This window comes from Panthera uncia, chromosome F2 (genome assembly GCF_023721935.1).
Source record: "Panthera uncia isolate 11264 chromosome F2, Puncia_PCG_1.0, whole genome shotgun sequence".
NCBI classification, from domain to species: Eukaryota; Metazoa; Chordata; class Mammalia; order Carnivora; family Felidae; genus Panthera; species Panthera uncia.
The window spans coordinates 46,078,051-46,104,647 of NC_064812.1; the positions used below are offsets into that span (position 1 = coordinate 46,078,051).

At 36.6% G+C, this 26,597-nt stretch overlaps 1 long non-coding RNA gene across 4 annotated transcripts in view; it reads left to right on the plus strand.

Annotated features, from left to right (window-relative positions):
* Positions 1-26,597, plus strand: part of LOC125924563 (uncharacterized) — a 215,411-nt gene that overhangs the window by 162,394 nt on the left and 26,420 nt on the right. For all 4 annotated transcript variants that reach the window (XR_007458471.1, XR_007458470.1, XR_007458469.1 and 1 more), the window contains exon 4: positions 21,828-21,978. This is a non-coding gene — a long non-coding RNA (uncharacterized LOC125924563). The remainder of the gene's footprint in view (positions 1-21,827; positions 21,979-26,597) is intronic.

The window sequence follows — 26,597 nt, forward strand, 5'->3', positions numbered from 1 at the left end:
ATCCATGCTCAGCATGGAGCCTGACGTGGGACTCGATCTCATGACCCCAAGATCACAACCTGAGCCAAAATCAAGGGTTGGATGCTTAACCAATTGAGCCACCCAGGTGTCCCTCACATGTCATTTTTGAGCGATTTGTGTTTATACTTCTCATTAAAAGCTAAAAATATGGGTATATATCACTGGTGTTTGCTTATATTTATAAAATGGCTTCTATTTACAGTGTGACAGATATATTTAAAAAGGAAAAGTCATTTATATGGAAATAGGTTGGTTTTATTTTTTTATTGGTTTTATTTTAGTGAACAAAATAGATTCTCCAAAGGAGCTTTTTTCTTTTTCTCTTCTTTTCTTTTCTTTCCTTTTCTTTTCTTTCTTTCCTTTTCTTTTCTTTCTTTCTTTCTTTTTTAAAGAGTAGGTTTTAGAACATTGCCCAAAATTGTTTGCCATTTTGTGCATAGATTTCATTATAGACTCAAACCTTCTAGAAACCTATAGAATGGAAACAGTCTTCAGACCAAGGCCAATGGAATTTGAGGATGACAGCATCATCTCTGCATATTTAAACTTATCAGTATTCCCATTTCTGGAATATCCTATACCTGCCTTCTGAGTAGACTCATGGCAGTTTCAGAGGTCATTTAACATTTAATATCTCATCTGTACATCTTGAAGTGCTGAGTGGCTTTCCCAAGAGGACAACGATGTTCCCTAACAAAGCCAGAACATGAACTCATGTATAGTGATCTCTGTCATCTGGGACTATCTTTTGATTTGGTGCTTGTGGTTGGTACAGACTCTGCACCACACCTGGTTCCATTGTAAGAGGATTCTCAGATTCCTTTTGACTTCATAACTGTTAAAAATTATTTGGCTCCTCATATTCACGTATCATGGAGTAAAGTGAAAAGGAGAAAAATAGAACCACTTAAAAAATCCAATAAGTAATACATTAAATTTGAAAGTGAACTTTGTATAGATAAGTTCTAAGATAAAATTCTAAAAATTTTCCTGGTCTTAAGTATATGTCTTTTGAAACTTATGATAAATTGTTAAAGGAAATAGGCAAGAGGCAGATATATAATAAGATTTCCTTTAAAATTTTTTTTTAAATGTTTATTTATTTGAGAGAGAAAGAGAGAGAAAGAGAATGAAGGCATGAGCAGGGGAGGGCAAAGACAGAGGGAGACACAGAACTCTAAATGGGCTCCAGGCTCTATGCTGTCAGTACAGAGCCTGACGCAGGTCTTGAACTCACGAATCACAAGATCATGACCTTAACTGAAGTTGGATGCTTAACTGACTGAGCTACCCAGGCACCCCTAAGATTTACTCTTTAATAAAATGTGCAGAAATAGTCTCTCTAAAATAGAGACTAGAGTATATATTTCAAAGTATTAATAATGTCTTTCTGAGTGGTAAGATTATAGGTGATTAAAATTTCTTTTCGTTATCTGCCTTCCCTTCAATTTCTTTTATGAATATGAGTTTCTGGTATAATAAAAAATACCTTAATATAAATTCCATTTTTATCCAGAATTGAATAAATATTATACTTTAGATGATAAAGTTTTCAAATAAATTAGAATATTTTAAGAATAGGGGAAATTTTAAGGAGATTAAATTTAAAATTTTTAATTTGAAAGAGGGTATATTTTAAAGAGATAATTAAATAATCTATGAACAATACCTTATCTCCTACTGATTTAAAATATTTACATGTATTCAGATTCATAATTTCTACCAATACCTTAAGAAGGTTAATATTCTATAAGAAACATGAATGTAATTTACTTAATTAAAGCTATTCGTTGGGTGCCTGAGTTGCTCAGTTAAGTGTCTGACTCTTGATTGTGGTGCAGTTCATGATCCCAGGGTCGTGGGATTGAGCCCCATTTCCAGCTCTGCACTGAGCATGGAGCCTGCTTAAGATTATTCTCTCTCTCCCTCTGCCCCTCCTCCTCCTGCTCGTGGGCACTCTCTCCCTCTCTCTAAAATAAAAAAGCAACGACAACAAAAAACTTACTCTTGTTTCTTTTTTTAATCCTCTAGTATTACAAACAACATCCAGAAGCTTTCTTTTAAACACCTTACAGTATAAAAAAAAAGCAGAAAAGACTCCCCCCCAAAACCACCCCCAAATGACTCATCTCCTTACATGGTAATTATCTTTTGAATCCAAGTCATATCCAATAACTTCTGCCTTCCTCCCTTAGGATGCACTCATTTTCTATGTACAATGCACTTGCACTTGAATTTACCATATGCATTCATATCCATCAATTATTTGTTTTGCAGAATTTAGCCCTTAAGTTGAACCATTAGATAATTTGAATATACAATACTGCCTGGTTCATTCTACTTTGTTGTTAAGTTTTCAGGGCCTGGCTCCTATGTGACATCAATGATGATTTTACATCAACCATGAATTTAATGTAACTCAGTAGGCCCTGGATAAGACATGACCTAGTGATTACCTGGCTCTCAGATGCTGGAGCACTGGATAGTTAGATGAGAGGACAAGGTTTTACTTGGCTTGAGACTCTTTCCACTGGATCTGAGCTCTGCCATAGTCAATTAACACAGATCATCTGGGATACTTGGCTCTTAAGTAGGATTTAAAATTACAATTAAAAAAGTTCCTGCTGTAAAATAATGGATATTCCCCTACTCAAGACTTAGGAGAAAGTGGACAACTGCACAGAATGATCTTTGCCTTTAGAGGGAACACGGACAAGTAAACCAAATGTGGTAACTTCTGTGATGGGGAGTTAGAGGCTGGGTGGGGCACAGTGTGGAAGACATGCACCCCACTCTTGCCTCCCCACATCTCTCTTCTGATACAGTCTTCTCTGTTTCCCATCTCAGTACTTCTTCTCTTCCAATTTTCTTTCCAATCTTTCTCAACAGGGAGAAATAGGTCAGGAAAGGAAAAACACAAGACTGGACAGAAATGAAGGTGGTTGGATGGTGGCTCTGAGAGGTATTTTGGTGTGATTTCTGTTCACAGTGAAAGGGAGTTAGAATTCTAGGAGGAAAGGGAAAGGCCCTTCCTTTTTCACCTATCTCAAGCCCAGAAAATAAAAAACTCCCTGGAAACATAGAAACCAGTAGATTCAATTTGTAATCATTTTCACAGAAGAGTCAGGTGCATGCTTCCTGTCTCTTTTATTGGTTTCTTTTTGCCTTCTCCTTTTCAATAACTGGTGTGATTGAGCCTTCCCTATCTTTGCCGGCACTTCCCGAATGGGCCTCTTTGGACAGCGTATAGATTCTCTGACAAGAGAGTTATTTATTGGCTACATAGATTTTCTGTCTCTTGCTCCTCAGGGTATGTAGTTGTGTTTTATTTTCCCTTTTTTCTTCCTTCGTTTGCCTGCTTGTTTTATTCCTTGCTATCTTCTCATAAAGAAAGAAAATATTTCTATCTCAGCTTACTTTTCCCCCCACATGTTTTTGAACAGCTTTCCCCCTAGCATTACAACCTCTGATATGTTTATCCTCTGTGATAAAATACTTCCACTGTCTGCCTGGGAAAATACATGCATGAGCAGTAAACAATGGGCTTTACTTTTAAGTCATGAAAATAATCAACCTGTTTTAGAATTCTGCTACGATATGCCTCATTTACCAAGGTTGGTAAGAAAAAGTTGTGCTTATATTTTTTGGATTTCCATTTTTAGGTGGAATGCTTTTTTTTATGTTGAGCAATATTAATAAGTTAAGGTTATGAAGGCCTTTTTGCAACAGTTTCTTAATAACAATCATAAAGAGACCTATTATTCAAGAGAATTGGAATGAATTCAGATGGAAAGGACGTTTTTTTTTTTTTTGACCCTGCCCCATACTTCCGATCTATGATAGATATCTTTCATCATCTCCTCAAGACACAATTGCTTTAGACGGCTAGAATTTCTAGAATTGTTTTCCTTTGTTTTGTTTTTGTTGTTCTTGTTCTTGTAGTTTCCAAACTAATTGCTTTATAACAATGGTTTCTGAATATGGAAATCCTGATTCACTTGATTATCTAGTAAAAAATGCCTTGTTCATGGATAGCTGACTCATCAGCAGTGGATGGTATCTTAGTCCAGTTTTCCTAGCCTCCTATAAATTCCTTGACAATTAGAAATCATCTTTGTGTTCACAGCTGTGTCTATGGTGCTTAGCCTAGTGCATTGCATCTGATAGGATTCTCTGCAAAATAAATAAATAACTATGAACTAGTATACTGGAGACATTAATGCAGTGGTTATAGGACCAACAAATAATTTGGTTTTACTTTGCTTAAGAAGAAGCATAAAGCAAGACAGAAGGTATGAGAGTTCATCCTAGGTTTGCTACTTAATCTGATAATAACAATGTCAGTGATAGGAACAAAAATCAGGATGATAATAACATAGTATTTCACAATTACCTCACACTTATAAATGGTTAATTCTGGACTAAGTAACTTACATCAATTGTCTTATTTAATTTTCACAAAACTCTAGGAATTAGATACTATGGATATCCCATTTTACAGTTGAGGAAAGGGAAGCTTAGAGAAATTAAATAACTTGTCTAATGCCATAAAGCTAGAGAATAGTAGAACTCTAAGCCTGCTTATTCACTTAGAAAAACTTACACCACATAACTGAAAGTCCAAAGCTTAGGAAACAATTTCAGTTTATCTACAGTTTCTCAGGATCTTTTCCGACTTTGTCATTAGTTTCATCCTTAGGCTAACTTCCTCCATGGTAGAAAGCAGCTCCACAGGCTTCAAGTCCCCTTGGTCACTTCTAACTAGAAGACAGAATCTCTTCTGGGAGTTCTTTTAGAACAGTAAAGAAGTCTCTTTCCCAGACATCCTCAGCAAATCTCTCTCTCCGTTGAGTCATGTGTCTAGGCCTAAATCAATTACTGTGACCATGGGAATAAACTTAATCAAGGTCAAGCTAAAGGTACAGTTAGTTTCTCTCAAGCTACATGAATCCCAGATAAATTCTGGGAAGTCAGTCAATAGTTGTATTTCTCTCACAGATATATATAAAATCTTGCTTTAACTATCTTATCTAATGAATATTTTGTTTGAAGTCCTCCCTCAGAAGAACAATGTTATTCTATAAAAAATTTTATCTATATTTCAATACCAATATTTTTTATTTTTCCACACATTTATTTGAAAAAATAATTGACACATAACATTGTATAAGTTTATACAAGTTGATTTGATATACTTGTATACCATGAAATGATTACCACAGTAGTGTTAGTTAATGTCTCTATCACCTCACATAATTACCATTTCTTTTTTGTGGTAAGAATATTTAACATCTACTCTTTGAGCAACTCTCAAGTATATAGTGCAGTATTATTAACTAAATTGCTATGCTGAACATTAGACAAAAATTTCACTTATTTGGGGGACCTGGCTGGCTCAGTCAGTAGAGCATGCAACTTTTGATCTCCAGGTTGTAAGTTCAAGCTCCATGTTGTGTGTAGAGATTGTAAAAATAAAATCTTAAAACATTTTTAAAATTTATTTAAAGAAAGGTATTGTATGGTGTTGAATAGTGTCCCTCCAAAATTCATGTCCACCCAGGACCACAGAATGTGACTTATTTGGAAATATAGTCTTAGCAGAAGTAATTTGTTGAGTCATGAGGACATCATGCTGGATTAAGATGGGCCCTAAATCCAATAACTGGTTCCATATGTTATGGTCTGAGTGTTTGTATTCCTGTGCTATGTCTGAATATGCTACGGTTTGAATGTTTTTATCCCTGAAAATTTGACATGTTGAAATGTGTGTGTGGAATTATGTGTTATGGAATTAGGAGGCGGGGCCTCTGGGAGGTGCTTAGGTCATGAGGAGAGCCTCATTAATGGCATTAATACTTTGATAAAAGAATCTCCAGAAAGATAGTTGGCCATTTCTACCATATGAGGTTTCCGTGAGAAGTTTGACACATGAGAGGAGAAGTCATCTGACACCCTGATCTCGAACTTGCCTTTTCTAGAACTGTGAGAAATAGGCGTCTGCTGTTTATTCAGCCTAAATAGATTAAGGCACCATGTGAGCACACAGGTGCATAGACACACACAGAGGCAGGAATACCACGTGAAGATGAAGGCAGAGATTGGAGTGACGCTGCCACAAACCAAGGCACATCAGGTGCCACCAGGAACTGGAAGAGGCAAAGAAGTCTTCCCTTAGAACTTTCAGACCTTGATTGCACCTTGAGTTCAGACTTCTAAACCTAAAAACTGTGAGAGAATAAATTTCTGTTGTTTTAAGTCATCTAGTTTGTGGTGCTTTGTTATAGCAACTCTAGGAAACTAAATAGAGATGTCATGGGCAGATATATCAGATGTATGATGATTTGGAAGACCACGCACAGTCTAAAACTGACAAGGCACTAATATCGAGAATATCCAAGGCACTCAAATCAATAAGAAAAAAGATAGAAAAAAATGGATACAAGATATGAATGGGCAATTTATACAAAAGGAAACTAAAAAAATTAATATCTGAAGAGACGCCCCAAATCATGAATGGTCAGAAATGCAAATTGAAGTAAAATATAACTCTTCACCTATTATCCTGGCAGTAATTAACAAAGGTTGATGTGCCAACTCTTGATCAATTTGTGAGAATACAAGAACTCTTATGTCCCGTTAGAGGTAGTGTGAACTGGGGCAGCCACCATTCAGAGACCAAGATGGCAATAGTAACCCAAATTAAGTATATGTGTGCATTCTGACCAATCAAAATGACCAATCAAAAATTTTTTTTTGATCAATCTACTCATGGATATATAACCTGAATAAATTATTTCATAAGTCCACAAAGAGACATATGTAAATGGAAATGTTATTGCAGCATTGCTGTTGTTGTTAGTAATTGGAAACAACCTGAGTGTCCATCATAGGGAATGTAGAGAGGTTAAAATGTGGTGGTTGTACCTCATGAGTTACCGTGCAGCAAATAGGAGTAGTGAATTAGCAGTACACATAGCAATGAATGGATCTAATACCAAGCTTGTGAAAAGGAAGGATCAGAGCCAAATGTATCATGGAATATCACTTATTTAATTAAAAATATTTTCCCATTAATCAAAGATTGTTTTATAAGAACACAAAGAAGAGAAAGATATGCATTATACACAATAGAATGGCTATCTACTAGAATGGTGGGTATGGAGGCTAAAAAGTGATAAAATAAGTAATTAAGACAGGGCCTTATCTGGGTCAATGGTATTGTATAATAAAATAAGAAGCAACATTAACTCAACCTTGTTCACCTGAGGTCTCAAAACACAAAGTTCAATCAGTAAAGGAATGATTACACCAAATTACTAGGCATTTTTCTGCCACATTTCATTTTTTTTTCCAAAAGACACAATTTAGAACTGAGCTCAGTGTATAAGATGCAACATACATTATTTCCTTATTTGAATACTTAAATAATATTCCTGTTTCCTTTCCCCCCTTATTCTGTCTCCTTTACTTACTTTTCATCCTCTGTCACCCTTTCCCCTGAAATGTTAGTTTTCCTCAAGATTTTATTCTTAGTTCTTATTTCTTACTGCACAAACATTTCCTGACTGTTGGATTCATGTCTATGGCTTCCACAACTCAATCTGTGTCTAGCTCCCACCTTCTCCATGGATATTGATACCCACCTGAATTTCCTATAGGTTCTCTTAAGTTTGGTAGGTCTGGTATTAAACCCATATTCTCTTCTTTGCCCTATAAACTTGATCTTTTAAAATATTATTCCCCCATATCTCAAGCTAAATTGGGAAACATCTTAGACTCCTCTCTCTTCTCCATTCCGTATGTCAAATCCTATTTATTGTGCTTCAGAAGTATCTCTAAACCCAGTTCCTTTTCGTATCTCTGCAGCCATAGAAAGACGCTGATGGGGTTTCAGCACCAAAGTAATATAGGCAGAACTGTTTTAAAAATGATTACCCTGAATGCAGTGAGAGGAATTAATTGAAGAGTTTGTGGTATGGAGATAAGTTTAAAGTTATTAATGAAGTCCAAGAAGGAAATCATGGATGCTTGGACTAAAGTGGTGGCAGTGGTGATGCAGAAAAATAAATTACCTTAGTAGATATTTTGATTCTGGAACAGATAGAACTTGGTGATGGACTTGATATGAGTTGTTGGGAGTGTAGGGAGAGCAATAAGGGTGGCTATCAGGTGTCTTTCATTAGCAACTGGATGGATGTTGTGCAATGTTATGAAGAGAAAATAAGGAAGGAGACACAATTTTCCTGGAGGAAACATTGTGATTTCAGTCATGGATATCCCATGGAAGAAACTTTGAGGTGTTTAGAAGTAAGTTGCACAAATGTATCTAACTCTCAGAACTGAGGTCTGGGCTGTTGATACAAATTTGAAAGTGGTTAGAATATTAATGCTATTGATGCCATGGTAGTGGATGAGATCACTCAGGAAGAGAGTGGAGTTTAAAGGAAGCCAGGCTAAGGGAAAGTCCCGAGGAACACCCACATCTAATGATTGGAGAGGAGAAGACGTTTACAGAAAGGACAGAGAATGAGAATACAGAGGAGTTAGAAGAAATGATCTACAGGGTAAAGCCAGAAAAACCTGGGGAAACAATGATTAAAGTCTGTGAGTAAGTCCAGGTATGAAATACTGCTGAAGGGCGGTGAGATGAGAGCTGAAACCAAGCCCATTGGATTGGAGACATGTGAGTCACATGGGTGCAAGAGGTAGCTGCAATTAGACTTCTGGACCAAGTGGGAGGTGAAGAATTGGCAGAAAGTTTAGACAACATTTAGGAGATTTTGGGATAGGGAAATGTCCAAAGACATATGACAGTAATCGGAAAATTAAGTGAAATCCAAGGAACTTTTTTGTTTCATTTTGTTTTGAAGGTATTTCTACTAGTTTTCATCTTTCTGCATTGTATGATAATTATCTACTCATAAGTCAAACTCTACCAGTAGATTTTGGTTCCTTTGAAAGGAGGGACCTTGTCTTATTTATTTTATTATTCTTATCACTCAGTACCCAAGTGGGTCCACTATATGCAGTGAATAAATAAAATGAATAAAATGAGGCCTGACTTGTAACCAAATACAATTAGTCAGCTAATCACTTTTGCACAAGCTTTTAATTTGAATGAAAACAATTGGGGCACATTGGTTATCATCACATTATATTAACTGATATCACAGTTGTTAGTTGAAAACAACTAGTTTCTTCCTCCAAATACGAAAGGACCTCCTTAAATAATAACAGAGGGGTCCCTGATTTCACCCCCTGAAAGAAGTAACTTAAAACATCTAACAATAGGAACTGTAGGTTCACAAAGAAAAACAAAAAGAAAAAGGAAAGCATGTATTTCTGTCTCTAGAAAGTGGTTCTTTAAAAAATGACCACAAAATTTTAAAAAGATAATTATTCGTCATTTTATAAAATGTTTATTTTTTTCAAGATATCCTTGTGGTTTACTATCTCAGTTATATATCTTCCTTGTAATTTTTTTTCCCTTTAAACATCTATTTTTTTGTATTTTATGGCACCATGCTAAGATTTTATATATACCCTTTATAGTGTTTTTACATTTATATATACATTAATTTTATGTGAATTTTATGTTTATAATTTTATAGCTTTTTTTACTTAGTGATTTCTTCATTACATTTAAAAATATGTGATTTAAGCAAGACAAATGTTTCCTGGTTATTGCTAATTGCTATTTTGAATTTAACTTAACCTATCAACCAACAATTAATTTACTAATTTTATCACTATTATTGGTTCAGTTAGATACTGTAATGGCCTAGGTAGCTTCCTTATTTTAAAACAGCAATTTTCTGGTCATCTTAGAGATGAAATATAGGCTTTGTAATATGTGAAATGGCATTCCCTTCCTAGAAACTTTCTGATTCTTACAAATGAACTCTTCATCACTGAGGTAATTTTCTTACAATAGTCTAAGAAAATAAAGTCAGATTTGTTATTGAGTTATTCTAAATTCTACAATTTTAGCATGCAGAATTTACAACTATTACAAAACAAATTTTTGCTTCATGATCAATCTTGGTGGATGTTTTGTAAAATAGAATTTTTTTCTCAAAATTTCCACCAATAACACTTTTTTTAAAATAACTTGTAAGGACTTTACTCCAGTAGGAAATGTGTTTTCTTTCTTTGACCATCTAAAGTTCTGTTTTCCTCTGCAATGTTTTGTAATCTGGTTTTAATAGATGGCATTATCTTTTTTTTTTTTTTTCAATATATGAAGTTTATTGTCAAATTGGTTTCCATACAACACCCAGTGCTCATCCCAAAAGGTGCCCTCCTCAATACCCATCACCCACCCTCCCCTCCCTCCCACCCCCCATCAACCCTCAGTTTGTTCTCAGTTTTTAAGAGTCTCTTATGCTTTGGCTCTCTCCCACTCTAACCTCTTTTTTTTTTTTTTTTCTTCCCCTCCCCCATGGGTTTCTGTTAAGTTTCTCAGGATCCACATAAGAGTGAAACCATATGGTATCTGTCTTTCTCTGTATGGCTTATTTCACTTAGCATCACACTCTCCAGTTCCATCCACGTTGCTACAAAAGGCCATATTTCATTCTTTCTCATTGCCACGTAGTATTCCGTTGTGTATATAAACCACAATTTCTTTATCCATTCATCAGTTGATGGACATTTAGGCTCTTTCCATCATTTGGCTATTGTTGAGAGTGCTGCTATAAACATTGGGGTACAAGTGCCCCTATGCACCAGTACTCCTGTATCCCTTGGGTAAATTCCTAGCAGTGCTATTGCTGGGTCATAGGGTAGGTCTATTTTTAATTTTTTGAGGAACCTCCACACTGCTTTCCAGAGCGGCTGCACCAATTTGCATTCCCACCAACAGTGCAAGAGGGTTCCCGTTTCTTCACATCCTCTCCAGCATCTATAGTCTCCTGATTTGTTCATTTTGGCCACTCTGACTGGCGTGAGGTGATATCTGAGTGTGGTTTTGATTTGTATTTCCCTGATAAGGAGCGACGTTGAACATCTTTTCATGTGCCTGTTGGCCATCCGGATGTCTTCTTTAGAGAAGTGTCTATTCATGTTTTCTGCCCAATAGATGGCATTATCTTTTTGAGTACAAAGAATGTATTAGCTAGGTACCAAATGGTACTATTTTTAACTGTTTCTTTTCTGAGTCTAAAAAGCATTTAAAAGTTTCTCTTAAACCTTATCTGAAATGTGAGTCAATGTAATTTTAGCTTGTAGTTAATATAAAATGACAGTAGTTTGCAGCATGCACTGTGTTAGTAAATTTCATTTATCCTGAGAAATTTCTCAAATTTCTCAAGTTCATCTTTAATTCCTCAATTATATGTATGTATGTCTGTATGTGGATGGATGGATGGATGGATGGATGAATGGTTGGATGATAGATAGATAGATAGATAGATAGATAGATAGATACAGTTGACTCTTGAACAACACAGGCTTGAACTACATGGGTCCACTTATATGTGGATTTAAAAAATATTTTTTTTAAATGTTTATTTATTTTTGAGAGAGACACAGAGTGTAAGCGGGGAGGAGCAGAGAGAGAGGGAGACACAGAATCTGAAGCAGGATCCAGGCTCTGAGCTGTCAGCACAGAGCCTGATGCAGGGCTCAAACTCACAAACCGTGAGATCATGACCTGAGCTGAAGTTGCATGCTTATTGACTGAGCCACCTAGGCACCCCAATATATGTGGATTTTTAAAAATAAATATAGTATGGTATTATAAATGTATTTTCTCTTCTTTGTGATTTTTTTAAATATTTATTTATTTTTGAGAGAGAGACAGAGCATGAGCAGGGGAAGGGCAGAGAAAGAGGGAGACACAGAATTCAAAGCAGGCTCCAGGCTCTGAGCGGTCAGCACAGAGTCTGACGTGGGGCTCAAACTCATGAGCTGTGTGATCATGACCTAAACCGAAGTTGGAAGCTCAACTGGCTGAGCCACCAGGCACCCCTCTTCCTTGTGACTTTTCTTAATAACATTTTCTTTCTCTAACTTACTTGATTATAAGATTAGAGTATATATTACATATAATATACAAAATATGTGTTCATTGACTATTTGATGTCATTTGACATCAATAAGGCTTCTGGTCAACATAGTAGTTAAGTTTTGAGGGAGTCAAAGTATGTGTGGAGTTTTGACTTTGCAGAGGGTTGGCACCCCTAACCTCCATGTTGTTCAAGGATCAACTGTAGATAAATAGACAATAAAATGATATGCATAACAAAATTCTGATTACCTTAATCAAGTCATTTATCCAACAACTAGTTATTTATTTAATGCTACTATTTGTTAGGCGTTACTCTACGTGCCACTCACGATGGTGAATGATATGAACAGATATTCTACCTCTTAGGCTTTGTGGATTAATGAAGGGAATAAGGCAATAAACCAGTGAAAAAATAATAGAAATTTAACTTCAGTGACTAATGTCCAAAGAAAGTAAAAAGGGGATATGATAATGATTGACTATTCAATCAGAGAATGATGGCTACCACACTAAAAAAAAAAAAAGAAAGAAAGAAAGAAAGAAAGAAAGAAAGAAAGAAAAGTCGCTGTAAAGAAGAAGCTTTAAACTCAAACCTGATTGATCAAAGATCCCCAGCCCTGCAAAAACCTAAGGAGAAACAACTTGGACAGAGAAAACAACAAAGTGCCAAGGCCAGCTTGGCTGGATCCTATTTGGGAGGAGAAGTAAGGCCACCAGTGTTGGATAGATACAGGGCTAATTAAGAATATTTTGTCTTCTCGGGGCGCCTGGGTGGCTCAGTTGGTTGAGCTTCCGACTTCAGCTCAGGTCATGGTCTCGCAGTTGGTGAGTTCGAGCCCCGCGTCAGGGCTCTGTGCTACAAACAGCTCAGAGCCTGAAGCCTGCTTCAGATTCTGTATCTCTCTCTCTCTCCCCCTTCCCCTGTTCATCCTCTGCCTCTCTCTGTCTCTCAAAAATAAATAAATGTTAAAAAAATTAAAAAAAGAATATTTTGTCTTCTCAATTGGAAAACAATTGCAATAAATCACAAACCAGTTAATGAGTAATTATTTATTTCAAACTCACTATGCATTGAACTGATCCGTTAGATGGGTCTAAAATTGCCCTTTTGCAGTTGACAAAATGGAGTGAAAAGTAGTGAAATTCTTTTAAAAACAATTATTTTCCAGTATTTCAAACCTACATAAATGGTCAGAGAACCATATCTACTAGACTTAAGAGACTTGACCTGCTCACATTTTGACATTATTTCTTCAGATGCCTCTTAAGAAATAAAATGTTACAGATATACTTGAATCTTCTTCATACACCCTTGCTTGTGCTATTTGCCCCGCCCCCTTCAAAGAGGGAGTTACCACTGTGAAGTTGGCAAGTATCCCTTCTCTTCATATTTTTATAAACCTTCCTTTATGGGGAAATTATAGATATAGAAAAGGGAAAAATAAAAAATGTATGGATCTGGGGCACCTGGCTGGCTCAGTCGGTTATGCATCTGACTTCAGCTCAAGACATGATCTCACCGTTCATGAGTTCCAGCTCTGCATGGGGCTCTGTGCTGACAGCTCAGAGCCTGGATCCTGCTTCTGATTCTTTGTCTCCCTCTCTCTCTGCCCCTCCCCCTCTTGTGCTCTGTCTGTCTCTCTCAAAAATTAATAAAAACATTAAAAAAAGTATGGATCAAAGATTTATCACAAAACATCATCTAACTATTGCCAAAGCAAGGAAAGAACAATGCCAAGACACAGAAGCACATGTTGTACCCCTGTGATCACTAGTCTCTCCCTTCCCTCCAAAGCGTGTACTATCCTGACTTTAATAACATAAAATATAAGTTTGTTTTCCAAGCAGCTCTTTATAATCTTCTCATCCATACTTTAGCTTTGCCTGTTTGTTTTAAACTTATGTAAATGGATTACTACAGTAGAGTTTGTGTCTGCATCTTTTTTCAATCATATGTGAGATTCATCCATGTTGTGTGTGTTTTTGCAGTTTATATGCATTGTTGTAAGTTTTTTGTATGTGTATAGCATTGTTTATCCATTCTAATGTTTATGGATGTTTGAATTGTTTGCAGCTTTTTGACTATCACAAACAATGCTGCTATAAATATTCTCAGAGCCTATCTCCTGATGCTTATGTGTTGTCATTTTTGTTGGGTGTATACTTAGGACTGGAATTATTGAATCATGGGATATGTGTAACTTGACTCTTAGCAGAAGAAAATTCTGAACTGTTTTTCAAAGTGTTTGTACAAATTTATAATCCCACCAATGTGAGAGTTTTTCTAAAGTTCCCCATCTTGATTTACACTTAGTATTTCAATTTTTCAATTTTAGCCATTCTGGTGCATGTATAGCATATTATCTCTCTGTGGTTTTAACTTGTATTTCTCTGTGACTAATGATATTAAAGGCATTATCATATGCTTACTGACCATTTGGACTGACCATTTGGATATCCTCTTTTAAAAATGTTGAGCTAATTTTTGATGGTTAATAAGTAATTAATGATGGTTAATATTTAAATTGAGTTCTCTTTTTTTTCTTATTAATGTGTAGGTTTTTTCATATATTCTAGTACAAACCTTTATAAGTTACATATGTACTGAAATAATTTTCTGAAGCAGCGTCCAGGTTCTGAGCTGTCACAGAGCCCGACATGGGACTGGAACTCATGAACCGCGAGATCATGACCTGAGCCAAAGTAGGATGCTTAAATTACTGAGCCAGTCAGGTGCCCCATCTTTTGAAATTTTTGTTAGATTTCTAGGTATTTGATAATTTTGATGCTATTGGTAATGGTTCTTTTAAAAAAGTTTATTTTCTAACTATTTTTTACTGGTATATAGAAATGTAATTGATATTGTTGACCTTGTATCTAGAAATCTTGGTATCTTTGCTTATTAATTTTAATAATTTTATAGAATCTTTTGGATTTTCTTTGCATTTAATCATATGATTGACAAATAGTATTGATGTATTTCCTTCATTTCTAATCTTTGTTGGAGGTGGTCAGATCAGGCATTTTTGTATATTCTTGATCTCAGGAAGTTTGTAACATTTCATCATTAGTATAATACATTTCTATTGATACAGGTTTACTAGAGAAATATTTTCTCAGGTTTTTCTTCATATGCCTTTATTTCACTTTCATTCTGAAGAATATTTTTAATGGATATAGATTTCTAGGTTGAGAAGGCATTTTTGGCCATTTTCACTTATAAACATCATTCAATTGCCTTCTGGATTCTCTTGTTTTTATTGAAAGTTTCACTATTATTCCTTTGAGGGTAATATCTTTATCACCCTCTTTCCCCAACCCTAGCTACTTTTAAGATCTTTTAACTTATATTTTCAACATTTATACTTTTATGTAATTAAGTGGAGATTTCTTTTCATTTATTCTGCTTGGGATTTATAGGACTTCTTTGATCTTGGGATTTATAGGAACTTTTTTGAATGTTCTATTTCAAGTACGTACTACTGTTTTTCACTTTTTTTCCCCCTCCTTTCTTTCTGGGACTCCGGTTACATGTATTTTAGGCTATATTACTGTTTTTCTCTCTGCCCTCCCCTTTCTATTCTCTACCTTCTTTTTTTTTTTTTCTACCTCTGTTCCTGAGAATCCAATAGTTGTAGTCTTTGTTCTTCTCTTTCTACTGCCTGTTTCCGCTGATTTTCATTCATGCAATTTTGTTCCCTTGGGTATTTGGTTATGTTTGATTATATAATAAATATTGTATTTGCAAAATTGTTTGTAAATGTTATCTTCATCCAGAGAGTATTTATGTTTGCATTTACTAAGTGCCTCAGGGACACTAACTATCCCCGTTCTACTTTAAAAATCTCCAGGATTGACAGGATTCAGAGAGCTGCAATTCCTATAAGAACCTGTCTATTCGCAGTTTACCCATGCTCTAAGGGTAGCCTCAGAGGATCCAGTCCAAAGCTACAGAGATCCACCAGCCTTCTCCCTGCTCCCTCCTGGTGATTCTTGGCCTGTAGCACCGCAAGTTTGTTAAAAGTAGTCCACAGTTTCCCTGCCACTCTGCAGCACCTTCTACAATCAGCTGATGCCCTTGAGGGTACAGAGCCTAAAATCTGTGACATCTTTGATCTTACTTGTCTTTTGATTCTTGGTCCAGTATTTTTTTTTTTTTTTGGTATTTTCTTATCTTCCTTATGACAATGCATTTATTAAAAGTTCTTTTTCTTTCTTTCTAGTATTTCTAGTTTTCCCTAGTGGGATGATTGATCTGAAAGTTCTGTCTATGCAGTGTTTCTACTGTGTCCTTAAGTGTTCAGAAACTTGGGTTTCTATTACTCACCATAACCTAATCAATAAATTTGGGATATATCATTGAAAAACTGCTTCTCTGCCATTTGTAGAGTTTGCAGTCTGGTTTAATTATTGAACATATATTGTTGAATCATATGAAATATTACAAGGTGTTAAGTGTCACAGAAAAATAAATGAACATAAAGGATTAGAAAAAAGTGACCACTGCTTTAAAAATGACTATTATATGGGGCGCCTGGGTGGCGCAGTCGGTTAAGCGTCCGACTTCAGCCAGGTCACGATCTCGCGGTCCGTGAGTTCGAGCCCCGCGTCAGGCTCTGGGCTGATGGCTCGGAGCCTGGAGCCTGTTTCCGATTCTGTGTCTCCCTCTCTCTCTGCCCCTCCCCCGTTCATGCTCTGTCTCTCTCTGTCCCAAAAATAAATAAAAAAACGTTGAAAAAAAAATTAAAAAAAAAAAATGACTATTATGTGAATTTCATAATAATCTTGGGATATAGGAGAACATTCATAGATATAAACAGATGCCCAGAGATTATAAGTGCTTTAACTAAAGTCACAGATTTAGAAACTGGCAAGAATTAGAACCCAAGTCTTCTTCTGTCTTTAACATTTCTTTGCCTCCTCTGACTTTGAAGATAATTACTGAGCATGCTATATATCTTGCATATAAAATACTTTTTTCCCTTGAAAATATGATCATGTCACTGTAATATAGGAACTGGAAAATTGTTACAATGTTATTAATAAATATTGAACTTGAGGCACAATCAGGTTGAAGATTAGGCCAATTTTGTGAGAAGAGGTGGAAAAAGGAAGACATCACTTCAAATCCCAGCTTTGCCACTCATTAGCTACATGGCCTTGGAAAAGTTTTCTAAATTCTCCAAACTTGGATTTTCTTATGTATAGAATAATACCACCTGCCTCAACAGGTGGATGTATGAATTAGAGGAATTACATTAAATAATACATGAAAATCACTCCTGTGTAATAATGAATTTGGCCTTTATTCCTGTTTTCAGAGAGGTAGGCCCTAAACTGGAATTTTTCTAGTACTAGGAGTATTTCTTATTCCTGGTAGACCATGATAAGTTATGCTAACAAAATTGGTGGGGCCTTAGATATTTAAACCTAATGAGATTACTCAGGATGGGGGCTGGTCATACCAGATAGACTAACCCCATGATCAAAGGGTTGATACTTTGAGCCATGTGATATTAGCCTGACCACCCCAAGGAGGACACAGAAGCTGGAGACTGAATTCAACCTCATGGCCAACCATTCCATGAGTCATGCCAACACAATGAAACCCCAACAAAGACTCTGGATTCTGGGTTTGGGTGAGCTTCTCTGTTTTTTCTATTGTACAGTATAGTGCTTTTGGTGTTATCATACAATGATGTGCCTGGAGGGTGATGTGTACTGACTCTAAGGAGAGAAGACAATGGAAGCTTTGCATTTAGGATTCAGACTTTTCCCTATGCTTCTCTCCCTTTGGCTGATTCTGGTTTTTATCCTTTCACTGCAGTGAAACTGTAATTTTAAACATAGTGCTCTTCTCAGTTCAATGAGTTATTCTAGCAGATTAGTGAACCTGAGAGTGTAGTGGAAACACCTGAATTTGTAACCATCTGGTCAGACCTCTGAGGATCTCTGTTGCCATCTGGGGAGCTCTGAACTTGTGCTAGTGTCTGAAGCAAAGGTAGTATTGTGTAAGACTGTCCCCTCAACCTATAAAGTTAGGCCTAACTCTGCATAGTTGGTATAAGAATTTATCATAATTACATAGCATAGTGTTCAGCAAATAATAGGTGTTAATTAATACTCATCATTTGTAGTCAGAAATGTGATTCTTATATTCTTTTTTTTTAATTTTAAAGTTTATTTATTTATTTTGAGAGAGACAGAGAGAGAGGAGAGCAGGGAAGGGGTAGAGAGAGAAGGGAGAGAGAGAATCCCAAGGAGACTCCATGACGTCAGCGCAGAGCCTGATGCAGGGCTCGATCCCACGAGCCTTGAGATCATAACCTCAAGAGTTGGACGCTTCACCAACTGAGCCATCCGGGTGCCCCTGATTCTTATATTTTTAATATAAGGATAGATGCTCCATCACTGCCAGATATAGGGCATTTAAGTTTATCAATACATAAAGTTAGTGAATAATTAATGAATTTGTTGAAGATAATTTCCTCACCATCAAAATGTATAATCACTGAGTATTTTTACTTCTGTTCTCTTAAGTGGTTTGGCTGACTGAAGTTTGAAAACTAATGTTTCATTATGTGGTAGCATATTGGTAACAAGAGCAATTCTCCTTGGATTACCTTCTTATAATCTATATTTTAAGAGTCTCTATTTAAATTCACTCTAAGTTCTCACCATTCACTGAGAACCTTCTCTGTGTTAAGCATAGAGCTTAGACAGAAATACAAAGTCAAATAAGATAAGATCTCTTTACTCCAATGCTCATTATCTAGTGGGAGAGGCAGGCATATTAATTAACAACTCTAATAAGGTAGACTGTAATAAGTGTTTTAACACCGTCACAAGCACAATGCTATGGGAGTATTGGGGAAGAAAATATTAATGTCAGATATTAAACTGTATTATCATAGGCTTAGATTCTTGACATAAAGCAAATGTTACGTGTGAAATTCCTCTGTAAATTGCTATTGAGAGTTTCTATCTTTCACAATTGTGCCAAGCACATGGCACATATCATGGATTCTCAATCTGTTGTTCTCAGATAGCCTGTGGTCCTAAAAAATCTTTTCCTCTGATTTATTTTCTGTTCCTTTGAAAAATCATTGTAGAAATATCTTTATTTATAGCAAATGATATTTTACAAGTATTATTTTACTCTGAAGAATCATATAAGAATCATGCAATGGATACTAGTTGTCATTTCATGATTTGAGTCTGAAATAGTTATTTATTGATGAAAGGTAAACACATTTGACCTTGCCATTATAATTAGGGAATCTGTCTTTGTTTACAACAGACTGGTTTAACATGGAATATGTGAAACTTGGAGGGGAGGTGTGACCCAAACCTGACCCAAACGTGCTTCCAGTATGGCCATGTTCTTGGAAATGTTCTTGCAAATAGGAAAAGGAAGCAGCAAAGCTAGAAAAATGAGTTAAGTTGGCCATCCTGAAAATACACTTGACGATGCTAATCAATTTCATGAAACTACTGGAAATTCACTGCATCCAAGCATAAGACTTAGAATATGATACATCAGGCCTTCTATAGTTTGACACCACCCTACATCTCCAGCCTCATATTTCAGAAACTCCTTGGTTTCTCTACTCTGTAGTTCTGGTTTTTCCAGAAGGGAAGAGATGTTTTCAAGAGTTTTATCTCTGCCTATGCTATCTGTAGTCTCTGTCTAGATTGCCCTTTGAATATTAGTCTGCCTGATGAACACCTATCCATGTTACAAGACATAGATGATGCTGAGTTCATGTATGAAATCTTTCTGGTCACATTTTAGAATGAATTCTGTAGTTAACAGTTTATAAAATGGCTCCCAGACATGGTACCCACGTCTAAGTATTCACACTCTTCTGTAATCCCCATCCCTTGAAGCTGGAGTAATGACTTACTTCCAATGAATAGAATATAGAAAAAGTATTGGGGTAGTATTTCTGAGATTAAGCTATATGAGACTGTGACTCCCCTATACTTCTGATCTTACCCCTAGCAGTTTCTCCACTAGACCTACCACAAAAGAAAGCCTGGTTCACATATGCTATACTATATCAGTTTCTTCAGACTTTGCTTGCACTAAGCCATTACTAGAATGGGAAAAGCTTTTCAGTTTCTTTTGTTCTCAAATTATGCTTTGTTGCATTCCAAAGCTATTGGTTATTTTATGGCTCTCCGGTTCTCACATCATTCAGACATCCTTGTGTTTATCCTTGAGTTCCTCGTACAAGACTAATATGCTAGACTTATGGCTTTTGATGGCTTGTCTCCATCTACTTGTATTTCAACAAGGGATATCTTGTCACTAGGTTTTCTTGTAACTATCTCATCCAAGGGTTTTTGATATTGCTATCTATTTGCTTTGGAGTCCCAGCAGGTCCAAAAATTATGATGAAGTTTTCATTGCTACCAGCAATCCAGAATTCTCTACTGTTTTTATATTTTGATATAAACATCTAAACTTTATTCTAGGGGACCAAATTCTTCTTTGTTCTGAGTCTATGTGTTTCTGAAGGTGTCGCCTTAATCCCCTTTCTCCGGGGCTAGGTATATATGTCAAACCTGGCCAATTAAAAAAAATCACATAATAATGATTTATTCAAGAAAAATAAGTGATCCAAAAGGACTAGGACTTTTGTTTGAACTATTGAAAAACAGATGCATTCTATTTTTGACAAAACTTTAACTGGTTGACAAGCACATGAGACCCACAAATGATGCCAACTCAGAGTAGTGCAAAACCAAGAGACAAAGAGAGACCAACTTCTGGCAAAGTTATTGGGAACTGTTGATTAGGCTATGCCTGAAAAAAAATTATACTCCCTAGATTTTTCAGTTATTCAAGCCAATATGTATCTTCAATAAGTAAATTTAAGTGTGAAAAAATTATATAAAGAATAGTCAGGAGAAGTCCATGCAGAAGTAGAGTTGAGTTCACTTATACAGAAGTGGCAGAATCCAGTTGAAGGAGAACAGCAAATAGGGGCTTTAATGTTGAAGAGGCCATAATAGAGAGAATATGTAATGTATTTTCCAATGCAGGATATTCTTAAGAGTTTAAGGGGTGCTATTAATAATTACATGGGGACAACAGGAAAAAATGGGACTGTCTCAGGCAAACAAAGACACATGACCCTAGCCATGAGAAGATGATGTAGGCAAAGGCATGGAGGCAGAAATGAATCTGCAGAACTCAAGGTACAGAGACTAGTGGAGTCCTGTTGCACTGGTGACATCATTATTAACTAAATTTCTGATGAACATGTTTATGGGCAGATAGCAAAGGGCCTTGACTTCCAGGGTAAGAAATTATAGTTCTTGTAGGCATTACTCTATCTATCGGATGAAAGACAGATTAGAAGCAGGAGAAATGACTGAGAAGTCTGCTTGCTTGATTGGGACTGAGTGAGAAAAGAAAGAAATCCAGTGTCCCCTCTAGTTATCATCGGTTAGGTTGGTGGAGCCTAGGGGATGCTCCCCAGTGATGCTTCCAGTTTCCAGGAGAAACTTCCAGCTCCCAGGAGATGCTTCCGGTTTCCAGATATTCTGTTGATGGCTGAAAAACAATAGGGGTTAATGGAAGGATCCTTGATGCTGTTATCACCCAGCTATCGTACCTTGGGCAAATGACTTGATCTCTTTGTGTTTTACCTAATGGTAGTAATAGTTCATACTTACTGGGTCATATTGTGATCCAGCCTCGGGGTTACCTTTACTTTCATGGGCTCACTTAATCATGCCAAAAACCCTATAAAGTTGCTTTTCCTATTTATTCATTTTATTTCAGATGGGGAAAGAGAGGCTTATAGAAATAAGATGTGATGTGTTCGACACACAGCTCCTGAGGAAAAGTCAGACTCAGAATCTAAATCTCCTTGACCTCCAAGTCTGTGCTCCTAACCATGTTGTCATGTGACTTTATCTTCATCTATAGAAAGGTGGGTATCAAAGTCCTGCACAACCCAGTTAACTGTACTCTTGTGAAGCTTGGTGAGATAATAAATAATCAACACAGTGTTTCAAACCTAGGACATCCATCCCAGCACACAAGACTGCAGCTTATTGAGGTTAGCCCTCAAAGTACTGACCACGGATTTCCACACTACCATTCTTCCACTTGTCCTAGGGACCCCTCTTTGGGTTTATGGATGTTCTGGGATATGGGTTTGGAGATGTTCTAAGTATCTTATAAAGTTATCCTTCCTGATGGTCAGTTGTTGATAAATCTGTCTACACTTCAATAGTACCTTTACTGTGGTCCTTAGCTGAGTCCATTCACTGTTTTTCCTTGAGCAAAGGCATTTCTTTCTCCTCAGGTTCCCAGAGTCCCATCTGATCATCAAAGTAATCTGTTCCTCCTCTCTAATTCCTTCACTAGACTCTCTATTTTATCACATGAATCCTGCTCCTGACCAACACCCCCTATTTTCATTTGCTTTCATAAAGATTTTGATGGTCCATTAAACTCAGAGTTAGAATTAGTATCAAACAAAAAACTAGTCTCGTTTCTTTGAAGTCAAGGAAATCTCAAACTTCAAACACTCTTAGGAAGTGTGGAGAAGTAAGTGCATGGAAGAAAAGAAAGATGAGCAAAACAGTCGTTTCTATAATAAATCAGGTTGAATGCTCATATCCTGTCACATATGTGAAAGTGCTTGGAAAACTGAAAAATGATCCAGAAATGCAAAGGAATGTATAAACTGAATCCCCTCAAGACTGGGTGAATGTTACTCAGATACTCTGATTTAGTGATATTTTCTAAGATTCTTCATCAACATAAGTCACAGGAATTACATTATGTAAGCAACAGGCACACACACTTGTGATTAATTAGAAGAGCCCTTAATAATACTGTATAATTCTGCAGGTGAGCATATTGGTTAACAAATATACAATGTAAAACAATACTCTGTGGTACATCAAAATTTATACACATTAAACCTTTATCAACTTATTTAGAAACTAACTCATATGATAATGGCCCAAATAGCATTAGACAGTTTCACTGCATTTTTTTTTTTTTGAGTGGGAATAAAGTGCTATCTTTAAAAGAAAAAAGTTGAACTGAAAAGATATTGAAAACAAAATATCCATTTTTGCTGCAGATGTTAAAAATGGAATAATCAAATATAAAATGAAATAAATATTCATGAGTCATGATTCATCTCCCTCACTTGATAGGAAACTGATATGTCTCTATGGTAACAGTGAAACTGCCATCCGGGAATGAGCACTTCTACGTGTGTGTGTGTGTGTGTGTGTGTGTGTGTGTGTGTTTTCATGAACATATAATTTCAGAAGCATGTGATTAGGAAGAAGGAAGAAGCTAAAATGAACTGTCACTAGGATCAGTTGAGGTAAAGGAAAACAATGGGACCATAGAAAAATCTAAGTGGAGAGATGAAGAAACAATTGGGAAGTGATTAAAAAGAAGACAAACAAAAAAAAAGCATTTAAACAAAAAGAAAAGAAGACTTCATCCAAGGACAGGAGTTAGAATTCTCCATTATGAAAAATGAGGGTTTTCTTTCAAGTCTCTGAAGTCGAGCAGGAAGGTATAAGAACAGTGGTTGAATAGTTCAGGGTCACAGAACCAGCAGCAGATGTTCAACTCTGTCTCATGATACTAGAGAAGAATTTCACTGTTGCAGTGTTGCTGATTTGGGTTAGGAGAGGAGAAACAATGGGGTGAAACAATTGGATTTGGATAGGTTAGTAGGTTCCACCCAGAGATTCCAGCTAGTAGGGTAAAGACAAAGAGGTGTTTCTCATACTTCAAGTCTCTGAGTTAGTGTTGGGAAAATAGGGGTATGGCAGGCTTTGGAATCACTAGGCAATGCAGGAGCACTCCCCATGTCTTACAGGAGGGAACCCAGGAGAGGTGATGCAGCAGGGACTCTAACAGCTGAGGGCAGATAATTGGAGCCCTTATGGAAGAGCAGGATTAGGTTCTTCTTCTGTACTAATCTTCCAACATCTTCAGATTTAAGGAACTGCCCACATCCTTTCACTGGAAGAATCCTCTACTGGAGGGATGAGGAACTTGAGAAGATCCATTCAAATTTTCCAGGGACTCAAGTCTCTGCTGATATTTTTGTTATTTCCGATACTCCTAGTCCTAGAAGAATCAGGCAGGAGACCACGTTGTAGAGATGTTGATTCCAAAGTTGATGTCCTGTTTTCTTTCCCTTACATCACAAGCAAAGTGAAGAACATTGTCCTAAGGTGTGTTGGTGTCTCAAGATCTGAATAGTTTTGCCTATTTCTTCCTTCATAAAAAAATAAATAAGTAAAACATTACCTTGGGGCACCTGGGTGGCTCATTCGGTTAAGCATCTGACTCTTGGTTTCAGCTCAGGACATGATCTCATGGTAGTGAGATTGAGCCCTTCCAGGCTTGCAGTGGGCATGGAGCCTGCTTGGGATTCTCTCTCCCCTTCTCCCTCAGCCCTCCCCTGCTCATACTCATGTGCTTGGTCTCTCTCTCTCTCTCTCTCTCTCTCTCTCAAAAATAAGCAAATAAATAAATAAAAGTAAAACAAAACATTACCAGAGGAAGGATTCCTGAATGATTTGGTAGTCTCTTATTAGGCAAATTTAAATTTTTATTGAATTATTACCTCTATGTTACTTCAAAATGAAATAATGCTGGAAAGTTTATAAGAAATTACTATTTGGAAATGTATGTTTTCACTTCATCCTCCTTTTTCACTTCAGCACTATCATATTCTATTGTTCTTGGTCCCTCCATTCCAGAGTCCCTAAGGATCAGTTTCTCAGAGACTAAACATCTGGTTTTCTGGAAAAGTTACAAAGAGCCATTAACTTGGCTGTGCAGGATGAGGTTGAGGGAATAGGAAGAAGGATGTCTGATTATTCCATATACAGATTTTTTTCAACTAATTTCCAGCTCCATCCCTCACTATGGCCAGTCAATATGCCTAGTGTCTCAAGTTCCAAATCTCCAGTAATCTGTAGGGGAAAACCTGCTTTTTAGTATTGGCTCCAGCTGTAAAGGCCTAGGTTTCAATTTCCTTTTACCCACTAGGTTAGCTGCCACCCCACTATTTCCTTTCTGCATGTTAACGTTTGTTGACATTTTTTCACTTTCATTCCTGCTCATTTTCTCTTTGTCGTTAAGATTTATACTTTTTTTTTAAAAACAGTATTTATATTTTAATATTATTTCCATTGAGAGCAGAGATAAACACAATTTTCCATGTTTGAGTAGAAGTCTTAAACTGATGAGCTACCTACTATAATGTGGAGAAATATTTAGGAAACTATTTGCTGGATTTCTTGTCTCTAAGTCCCTCTGAATTACGTAACAGGCAGCGTGCATGTCTCATTTTTCCATTACAGTCATTCCTTAGTACCTAGACTTTGTGGCTAATCTTTTCCCTCACCTGGAGAGATGGGAAGAAGGACGTCAGAAAGCTTGGATGAGGTCTTTGTCTTGAGCTCTAGAGCCAGGTATATCCAACTGCCTTCCAGTCCTCTCCACTTGGAATTCCCAGAGACAACTCAAAACTAAAATATTCCAGCTTGACTTAGCCCCATCCTATCCAGCACCCAACCTCTTCTCTTGCTTTATTGGCTACCTCAGCAAATGGTATCACTCTCTACCCACTTTTCAAAGACAGGTACCTAGAACTCATCCTCATAGCCTTACTGTTTCACTCCCCTCCTCAGCATGCAAATGATTGCTAACTTCTTCTATCCATCTACTCCCCCAGTGTGGCTCACCTGTTTCCTCTGTGTTTTTTGACTCTACCATTCCAGCCTCCTTCATGTCATACTTACATTCCAGCAACAGCTTTCTCCGAGCTAGTCGCTGTCTTTATGTCTTTCCCATTCCAGTTGGTTATCTACACTGAACTCAGAGTGCTTTCTAAAGCATAAGTTGGATTTTTTTAATCTTCTTATTTGAAACACTATAATGCCTCTCCACTGTGGTCAAAATAAAGTACAAATTTCATGTCATGATCTGGTCCCCTTTTATCAAATGCCTAGCCTTACCTTTTGACACTTTTCCTCATTTTACTATAGAGCCCTTCTTTTAGTTTCCTGAATGTGCCACACTCTCTTTCACTGCTGGGATTTTAACATGCATTCTTCTTTTCTTCCTGGGATATCATTTTTTCCCCCTTTCCTGCATAATCCAGGGAGCAATTGTTGAGTTAGCTGTTACGTAACTCTTACGTAACCTTCAAGACTACATTTAGAGGTCATTTACCCCTCAGATGATTCTCTGATATCCCTCCATGAAAAAGTAGTTATTCTTCCCATGTATTTCATTAACTTTCTGTTTATTTATTTCAACATTTATCATTTTGTATCGAGTCTCTCCCACTAGACGGTAAATTATTTCAAGGCAGGGACTGTATCTTGTTTTCTATCGTATCTCTGATACCACCATTTTTAGCATTGTAGTAGAGCCATATAAATGCTTATTAAATGGATTAATGAAATAACATAAGAACCTGGTTCAGTGGCATCCACTTTGTTACTGGTCTTGTTCTGATCATATATTCCAGTCCTGTTATCTGTCTGTCTT